This window comes from Mugil cephalus, chromosome 15, assembly GCF_022458985.1.
Source record: "Mugil cephalus isolate CIBA_MC_2020 chromosome 15, CIBA_Mcephalus_1.1, whole genome shotgun sequence".
Classification (NCBI taxonomy): Eukaryota; Metazoa; Chordata; class Actinopteri; order Mugiliformes; family Mugilidae; genus Mugil; species Mugil cephalus.
Genome location: NC_061784.1, coordinates 19,681,745 through 19,692,123, shown reverse-complemented (window position 1 = coordinate 19,692,123; position 10,379 = coordinate 19,681,745). Strand labels below are relative to the sequence as shown.

Sequence of the window (10,379 nt, the reverse complement as noted above, 5' to 3'; positions counted from 1 at the left end):
GGTGAATATACAAATATACTTTACAGTAGAGTCTTTTGTGATTCTCTGCCCTCCTGTTATTTTGAGAGCGCACTTTGTGGCCCAGCTGCTGATGTTGCTGCTATCAGCCGCTGTCCCTGTGGTTCAGCCGTCGTCTGCAGCTGCTTGAACGGACCCGCTTATCAAAGGGGGCACGTGCTCCTGTGATGTGGCCCTTCAGGCCGCTATCAGGGGGACGAGGGGGAGGAGGGGGAGGAGGAGGGGGACGGGTGGGGGTGGGAGGGGGTGAGGAGAGCTGACCCAGAGGACACCCGCCAAGACGCCCTCTAGGTGGGCGGCGTTATCAGGGAGTGTGGAGGCGGGGAAGGTGGGGGGAGACATGGAGGGGGAGGGACTGGAGGGATCCATCTAATGAACGACGTCTTCATGTTATTTATTTATTTTTTTTAAGGCGACCGTGTATTTTTAAATTTATCACCGTCAGTAAGAATATGATAGAAGTAAAAGTCGTCTCTGAGTAAATACAGTGTGACTGAACAGGGAGGAAAGATTTTAAAAGTTTCTCTGCTGCCTCTGCTTTGAATAACACTTGAATGCATCAGCAGTGTCTGTGTTTTTAAATTGTTACTGAAGTCATCACTCCTGCACGTTATCTGCTAAACAGTTTTTGAGTGTTTGAGTTATATTAAGGCCTGTTGATGTTGTTGTTTGTTAGTGATTTTTATTTATTTATTCATTTATTTATTTATTGGTGGGGGAGCTGCCTTGAATAAGCCCAGTTAGGGTTTTATTTACCTCTGCGGTTCTTTATGTATGTTTTTTTTTTATTATTATTATTCTCAGTTATTGTGTCTGTATTATGGTGCAAATATACAAATTACAAATGTTTATTTCGAGGCTGTTGTTATTTGTCTTATTTGTGTGGACGTGGCTAGGTCACCCTTGTGAAAGAGGTTCTTCATCTCAAAGGGTCTGGTGAAATAAAATAAATTAATTAATAAATAAATGAAGCTCTGTTGTGGTGGAAAGACTGGAAGGGTGAAAAAGGAAATTGGGATTATGGTTTATTAATCCTGAGGAGACCTGCAAGTCTGTTACATTATTCAACACTTTGGATGTTTTTTTCAGTTTTTTAATGTATTTATCTGTTTATTTACTTACTCTTATATATATCCACTATATATATATATATATATTATTTATTTAGTTTTGAATGGGTGTTTATGTGTTAGGAAAGTGTATTGCAGTTTATGTTTTTAAATAAATGAGGAGGTTATAGTCTGTGGCACTGTGAAATACAATAAACTCTTCAGTGAGGGAAATCTTTAAAAGGGTCCTTAAAATAATCAAATATGTAGGTGCTCAGTTAATTTTACTTTACTGTCATTATGAGAACTTAATGAAATTCTGCAGAGACCCCTGGGTTAAAGGCACAACATAAATACGCGGACATTTAAATAAGACTTAAGAATAGAAAAACCAACCTGAAAGGGAAAAATATGTGCAAAGAAAAGGTGAATATTGTAACAACGAACATAAAGTGCAGCTTAGTGCAAGTTGTGAGTGTGATTGTCCTTCAGCTTTTAAGACGTTGTCTCCACTCTACAGATTGATCTTGAGAGTCGTGTTGAATGTCTGTTTCTGTGCCGCAGGTCTCCAGAAAATTAAAAGAGATTCATATTTAGTGATTTACAAATGTTTCCGACTCCTGCGCTTTGAAAGACTTTTGCTTCCCACTGGTGAATCTCAGCCAGCAGGGTGAGAGATAAACCAGGAAGGGGTCTGCTAACTCCCAGTGATAAGCCCGGGGTATGTCCACCTCACACAGCTCCCAGCGCTGATAGCGCTCCACTCTTTGATGTGACTCCTGGAGGGAAAACGGGGTGATTGAGAAGGAAAAGAGAAAAGGGTGATTGAGAGGGAGGGAAATTGAGAGAGATTACAGGAATGGCTGCAGGGATGTTGTTTTGTCCCCGTGTTGTGGGACACTATTTCAGCCCTTATCAGTCCACCGTCATCTTCTTCTCTTTCAGGTTGAAATGCTGCAGACAAATTTTAGTATCGACAATGTTTTGTGGCCAAAGGCGGTGACGGACGGGAGTCTGGTGGCTCGTTTGGTTTCGTTTAAGACAAATACATTAGACTTATTTTATTTCTTATTATATCACATTATTTTTGCACCAAGTCTTCAGTGAAGCGTGACACGTTTTCTTAAAAATAGGATTAAATCCAGGACAACCCATGAAATCATTCACACAACTCCAAGAAGAATTGAATTTACCAGACCAGGACTTTTATAAGTTCATGCAGCTAAAAGATTATCTGCAGAAACGCCAGGAGTGGGAGAATATTTGTAAGACATCAAGAGGAAGGGGTCATATCAAAAATATATAAAGCAACAATATAGATATTAGAGCAAAAATGGGAGATGGAACGAAGTGTAACTGTCTATGTTGTGCATCTCCTCTGTATTTGTTGTGTTTGTGCTTATATCTACATGTCAAATAAAAAATCTTTTTATTGCTGTAAACATAAGGCCATCTGCTGCATTTTGCAGTTAAGTTGCATATTTCAGAGCATGAATCTGTAAAGAACATTAAAAAACATATAAAAACAAATTATTATTGTAGTGACGCATTATTTAACATTCATTCAGTTTTGGTTCAGATGTGGCCAAATGTGTGGTGAAAACACGCCCAACAACATCGTATCTGAACAACTGCATATTCTGTTGTTGCACCTCATTCATCTCTGCAAAAAATACCAATGCATTTTTAATTTCTTTCTGACCTACGATACTATAAAATCAACATTTCCAGAAATTATTGGGCCGCACCACCAAGAGGCTGTTTAACAAGTTGAAAACAAAATAAAAGTTAATATCTACTCAGATCATCTCTGACTCATTTAACCTCAAATAGTGACGTACGGATCGATACTGAAATAACGATACTGGGTTTTTACGCTTTAAAATCGATTCTCAAATCAAAATGTCGATACTTTCGATGCTTCCGTCATTGGAGGTGATGTAGGAAAGTAAACAAACTATTGAGTTGTAGCAACACAACAAACCTTGTGAAACACCTCAGGTTAAACCACAACACAGAATAGGAGGCATTTATCAAAATGAAACTCTGATATCGTGACAGTCCTATTATGTATTAAGTCATTCCATTATCTATCTACTAGACACCAGGCATCCCCACGACTTACAGCTGATTTACAGCATGAATGCCAAGTATTTCACACTGAAGTCAGCAGCAGTAAAGAGCTGAGGCTCATTTTATACGCATGTCTGTTTTCTAAGAGATCTGACGACATTTTAAAGTTTTCTTTTTGTGCTTTTATTGGAACTGTAGTAACAACTGAAGTCTCAGTTAATCTGGAAACCAGCTATTGAGACTGATAACACTTTGATAACATGTTCAAATTATAGTGACTTTACCACCACAACAATTTGACCTTTCGAGGACAAATAAATCTGTAGCTGCGTCGTTCAAAATGTTCGCTCTCGTTTCTGTTTCAGCGTCGGAGGAATTAATGAGTTTGCTGCCACAGTGTTCAAGAAGTCATGAAATGAGTTTAACGCCGTGACATGCTCCGTTCCCATGAGTTTGGTCCTTTCCACAGGATGTTATGCTGTGAAATTTGAGCATGGACATGAGAAAGGAGAGGAGGAAGAAAGGGGGGAAAGGTGTGTGTGTGTTTACTTCCTGTAGGATGTTACACCGTGACCTCTGAGGATGAACCTGGGGTGAGAGTGGAGGCTCTTCTCTGCATCCTGACACTAATAAGATGCCTCCGTTTGTCTTGTGTGTGTGTGTGTGTGTGTGTGTGTGGCTGAGGAAAACCTCTGATAAGTGTATTCGCATGTGTGTGTGTGTGTGTGTGTGTGTGAAGTATCCAGATAAACAAATATCTACTTGAAGCTCTGGACAAGTGACCCTTAGAGCTCAAGTGGAAGGAAGTCCTTGAGCAGAATCTACTCCCTTCCTCATGCAGCAGCTACTGTTTTCAGTCACTCTCAGTGGTTTATCCAAAATCTTTTTCTTCTCCTCAGACGCAGAGTGAATGCAGAATCAGAAAGCTGCAGACGTCTGAAAGACAAAGCATTTTCTGTTTGATGCAGTACAGAAAGGAGAAATTATCTAATTAAGACAATTGGTGATGTTACTTTGAACCAAAGCAGCAAACTAGCTAACCAGAAACACTGGCTAATGCTAGCTGCTGCAGGTATAAGAAATATCATCTTGAAATACAATAGTTTAGCCAAATACTACACGATAGTATGTGTCCTACGTGCAGTGGTGTCATACACGGGGGAAATATTTTTACAATTCCAACTGAATGTGAAAAGAGATGAGCCAGCAGCAGCCCTGTCTCCTTAAAACCTGCCCCCTCCCTGTCCCAGTGAAGAAGGTGAGCAACATTGTGTTCAGCTTAATCGACCTATGCTCAAAATTCGACTTTCTGAATGAGGCTCACGTTCCAGTTTACATGCAACAGAGAAAATCTAATAACCGATGGGAACATCTTCTCCTCCTCCACACTAGGTGGCGACATGTGTCTTTTTCGCTGGTTAATACGAGCCCCTTTCTGGTTGACCTATTACATCATATAATAAAGAAGAGTCGTTCATGTGGCAGACCAGATGGGTAACAGTTCGGCTTTTTTAATCTCGTACTTCTGGTGCAGATAAGATGGCGCTGTCCCTCAGGTGGTTCTTCTACCGACTCTGTTTACCTTCTTCTTCTTCGGCAACCAGCTTTCTTGGATGTTTTTGTTCTGGGGTCATACGCCAGCGCAGTGGTTGTGTAACATGCGCACGCGTGTTGTCCAGTTAAAGTCTGATTAAGGCGCATACATGCCAGAGAAAATCAATTTCAAGTTGCATTATCTGAGTGTCTTAATCGGATAATGAGAACTCTGATTTTAATCAGAGTAATGTCTTTACATGCACTTAGGCTGTCATGTTAGTTAGAGTCAGATTAAGGCAATAATTTGCTTTTTTCACATGCATGTAAACGTACAGCCTACTGCAGTGACATGCAAGGACTGCACCACTGCAAGGAGTCTATTGGAACTTCTCTGTTTTTATGAACAGCAGCTGCACCAAAAAATGTATCTGCTGCAATGTTTGAAATGTAGTGATGGAGTCTATTCTACACACGACTGTAGGTTAAAAGATTCCCTTAAACAGAAGAAGAAGTCAGCAGAGACAGGGCGAGTTGTTAGAGCAGCAACAAAATGCTCTAAAATCTTTTTGTGTCAGAGAACACATACAGCAATAATCATTTATTGTTAATTGAAAAATCACTTCTGCACTGAAAGGAAGCTGCAGATATTTGAAAGGAATCAAAGGAATGAGCAATTATATTTTTTATAATATAATATTCACAGTGTACTGACAAAGTCCACCATTAAAAAGAAAAGGGGCCTGATGCATGTTACTGCTTGTCCACATCAAACTTTCACCATTTGTGTCCAAATAAGTACAAGCATTTGGAGACGTAAGTCATTTGTGTTCAATGCACTTTTTGTTTTTTCTTAGGTGTGAGTAGCTCTATGTTTTTTACTTCTTGTCATTTTATCTTCTCTATAAGGCGACTTGCACATTTTTTTTTCCACTTCTCGACTTTTTCTCTACACACGTACCTAAAACATCCCATTACGACAGAGTCTGTTCATTAAGCCATTACCACGCGTACCACACACAAAGCCACACGTAACGGTTAAAATGTCCCATAAAATCATCAAGTTGATTTAACGAGGGGGCAGCGAGTCCACCTGAACGCACAGAAGTGAGACAAGAAAAGCAAAGAGGAAAAATGTTTCACTAAAGAATTCGCTGAAAAATAAACTGATGTCTCTCTCTCTCTCTCTCTCTCAAAGCTGCAAGCGAGTTGGAGAATTCAGTGTGAGAGTAAAAGCGACTCAAGACGCTAAATAAACAGATTCTCCACAGGTGAGCTCTCAGCTGGAGTCCACAGATGACGCTGCAGAGACAGGTGTCCACGGACACAAATGTGCCTCCCCTCCCTCCTCCCTCCTCCCTCCTCCCCATGAACAACGAGAAAGAGAAAGAGAACAGGCCATTCACGCTAAAACGATGAATAATCAATAAACACAAGTCTCCCCTCCATTCATCCCTCCAGCTTCTCCTTCCTTTCTGTCAGCGTCTCCCTCGGAAGGAAAAATAAACTTGACCCCTGCATCCTGGCCATTTGTGACCTCTCCACCTCAGCGACCCCTGAACACACAGGTCCACCCTCCTTTCTCTTTTCCCTTGAATCTCTCCATCAACTTATTTGAACTTCTACTGCTGCTCCTCAATTCTCTGACTTTTAGAAAGTGGTCGCAGTCCGAACTAAGTGTCTACTTATGTTAGGGAATATAAAAAAATTAAATTTTAAAAAATGGATACGTTCCTTGAAGAGGTTTTACCACTCATCCAAGTAGCCTGGTGGTGCACAAAGAGGGGAAAGGAGGAGGAAGGCTGAGAAACCTGCTTTCGGACAGTTTAAGGTTGATAACAGTGAAGACGAGAGGAGGAGGAGCAGCAGCAGCAGCAGCAGCAACACATGGTCCCAATTTCACGGTTGTGGACGGAGGAGTGCCGGCGGATGCGGGGGCAGGAAAAAGTCTTGCAATCTGGAGGCATTAAAAGCTCAGTAATAGTCACATTCACTTCCACAACCAGGAAACTGCTGCCCCGGTCCTACTACACGTCTATCTTTGTGAGAAGCAATTAGAGTTGTAGGACTTCAGGGTAATGTCCGCGGGGAAAGACTTGGTTTTAGGGTTAAAGTAAGAATCAGGTTGAATGGTTAGAGATTAAAACAGTTTATAACGATGCTAAACAAAATGACAAATCTATGTCCCTAATATGTAGGGACATATGTCGTGTGTTACTACCCTTTGCCTTCAAACCAGCACCCCTATAGGTGCACTCACACAAAGCCGGGGATTTTGTAGGATCTTAGACGCAGTGGTCGGCCAAGGAAACTTAGTGCAGCAGATGAAACACACATCAAGCTTATTTCCCTTCGAAAACGGAACATGTCCAGCAGGGACATCAGGTCAGAACTGGCAGGAACCAGTGGGACCCAGGTACACCCATCTACTGTCTGAAGTAGTCTGGCCAGAGCAGTGTTCTTCATGGAAGAGTTGCAGCTAAAAAAATCCATCCCTCTGACATGAAAACAAGGTCAAGAAACTCAACTATGCAGGAAAACATAGGAACTTGAGTCAGAAAAATGGCAGCAGGTGCTCTGGACCGTTGAGTCAAAATTTGAAATATTTGTAGCAGAAGGCAGGTTGTTCAGTGAAGGGCTGGAGAGAGCTACAATAATGAATGTTTGCAGCCAACAGTGAAGCATGGTGGAGGCTCCTTGCAAGTCTAGGGCTGCATTTCTGCAAATGGAGTTGGGGATTTGGTCAGGATTAGTGGTGTCATCAATGCTGAGAAATACAGGCAGATAGTCATTGATCATCAGTACCATCAGGGAGGAGGATGATTGGCCCCACATTTATTGTGCAGCAGGACACAGATCCAGTCAAGGTCATGAGGAACTATCTTCAGAGTAAAGAAGAACAAGATGGCCACCACAGAGCCCTGACCTCAACATCATGGAGTGTTTCTGCCAAGCTGCCTAATCCATAAAAAAATGTCTGCACACGGCTGAATGTTTGCAACTGGGTTAAACGCAGAGAACTAATTCTTGTACATGTGTTTGGTCGATGAACTTTTTCTTGCATGCACAGAAAAAGAGATTATTAAAGGTTTACGCCACCTCTCTCATCCCGATCAATAATTCACACCAATCAGGTCTGTCAGGTTTTCACGTTCTTATTATTATTGGGAATATTACGTGTATTTAGAGCGATATTTAGCTCTATCTACACCCTCGCTGGTTTTCTGCAGACACAAACTAAATTTCTCACTGCTGGTGTGTTTTCCTGTAGCTCATTCACTGTCTCACACACACACACACACACACACACACACACACACACACACACACACACACACACACACATGCTGAGACAGAGCAGACCATAACAGAGTAGTAAAAGACGTGCAGCAGGGCAGAGCAGGACATCGAGTGCCTGACTTCCTGTTACCTCGTGTTCTTCCTGAGCTCTTAATTAGACCTGTTACAGTAAACCACCACCTCCGCTTTCAGTCCATCTGTCATTTAGCCATCTGTCCGTCCACAAGGCCTCCTCTCTTTTTTCTTCTCTTCCGCTTCTTCTTTTTTCCAACAGTCGTACTTTTATACTCGCAGTACATTTAAACGTATACAGCTGTCTCGTTCACAGTAAATACTGAGGCGATGTAGTGTTCGAATTGGCTTTGAGATCAGATATTTTCTGTTCTGAAGGTTAAATGGGAATTTAATTTTTATTGCGTGTGCATCACTTCAGAAACATGTGAAGAGCGTCCAGCTCGTTCATATCATACACGTGTTTTTTTTAATCATTTATTTTGAAGGTTTGAACATGTAATGACCAGTGCAAGGCTGGGACATTTCCTTTCATCTTAGCCTTTGTGGTGTGTTCAAGTGCAACTTTTTTGTTCATGCGTCGGCAACATGAGGCGGAATTCATTCAGTTTTCCTGTCTAGAAATATAGTTTGTGGTTTCAGGCTTGTCTAATTTTTCATCTACATTCTGTTATCACCTTATTATTTATCCTTCCTATGTATGCAGCAAATATTTACTTATTTCTATTTCTTGTATCCAAATAAGGTATATTTTTCCTCATTTCTATATTTATTAACTATCTTACACCCATTTTCATTTTTAATAGTGTTTTTTATTTATTTATTTTTTGTGCAGCTGAGCTACTGTGACCAAGCATTTTCTCACACATTGATGTGAATGATATTTACTGCACAAGGTCTTATGCCACTTACAGTAATCTGCCTTATTTAAACATTTTTAAACCTACCCTGCACAAACCATTGATAATTCCTCTATATACAGAATGTCCTTTTCCATTCCCATTTCTAGTTTCCTCTATATATTTTTTTGTTATTTTTTGTATATTCTTTCTAATCTGATATTGTTTTTTTTTGTATGTATTCTTGTCTAATTCTATGTGGGATAAAATACACAATACCTTTTGTGTTATAGGTTTTATTTATCACGTATGCAGCTTTATCTACTACAGTGCACAGTGAAATTTATTTTAGTACCTGCATGGAGTATAAATGTAAAACTGAGAAAGAAAAAAAAATATTAAATATAAAAAACTGCAGTTTACAGTGAAAGAAAGTCCAGTTAAGGCTCAGAGTTAAGTCGACAGATGAAATGAGGATTTAAATCTTTTCTGAAAAGCATGTGTCAGAAGTGGGATTCGAACCCACGCCTCCATTCGGAGACCAGAAGTCCCGCCTGTGCGTGAAGGAGCTGATCCTTGAGTCTGGCGCCTTAGACCACTCGGCCATCCTGACACAAAACTCTTTCTTTCCAGGCACCAGCAAGATTAGGCGAAGGCACAGTTTGGTAGTTTGTAGAGGTCAAACAGATATTTCATATGTACATAACACACAAATAGCTTTTAAAATAGATTTGTTGCAATAGCAGAACTAAAAGGATGTGTTTTTATTATAAACCAGTATAAGATCAACAGTAAATTGCACAATCCCTGTGATAAAGAGAGCAGAAGAGCTAACTGTGCGTACATACAGTGATCTTAATACTTTAATGTAATGTTTCTACTTAATTTGTTTACAACAAAATGTCTGTGAGTGGTTGAAGGACTGTCTATTTGCATGCAGAAGTGTTTTACTTGTCTTTGTATTGGTTGAAATCTAGATGACGTAATAAGAGGAACTACGCCAGGTGAGTAATTCCTGAGTCGTAACTGGAAATATTAAAAACTCAGCGCAATAAAAAGTGTTTTTATTGCTGTTTATGCACTGGTGGAACAAGAGAGACACAAGATGAAGGTTGTCCACGTTATCTAAATGTGCTGTCAACACACGTTGCGCACGACATATCGGAACTGGACTGTGCAGCGGCCGGGTAACAAGTTTTCTCCAAACACTGGCACAGATTCCAAGTTTCATACATCAAATAGGCCTCTGTTCACCAACTGACTTTAAAAAAAAAAATGAAACTACTTAGTCGTAAACACAGAGACACACACATAGACTCATGGTCTCAGTCAACACTCTCAGCTCTGTGTGTTTAACTGCAGCTCCTGGACTCTGCCGGAGGTGTTTCATCAATGTCAGGGCTGGTTTGAAAACGTCCTCTGTCAGGCCACACCGGCTGGAGACGCTGGCTGCTTTAAAGACAGCCACAAACCTGAAGACACGCTGAAAGAGGCCCTTGGTGCGTCAATGGACCGCTCACTGCTCGAGGGGAGGAGGGAGGGAGGAGGGGAGGGA

General features: G+C 40.8%; 1 non-coding gene across 1 annotated transcript; it reads right to left on the bottom strand.

Annotated features, from left to right (window-relative positions):
- Nucleotides 1-9,325: 9,325 nt before the first annotated feature.
- Nucleotides 9,326-9,437, bottom strand: trnal-caa. Its single transcript has 2 exons — nt 9,400-9,437; nt 9,326-9,371 (listed from the first exon to the last, which is right to left on the bottom strand). It is a non-coding gene; the product is annotated as a tRNA-Leu (tRNA).
- Nucleotides 9,438-10,379: the final 942 nt, after the last annotated feature.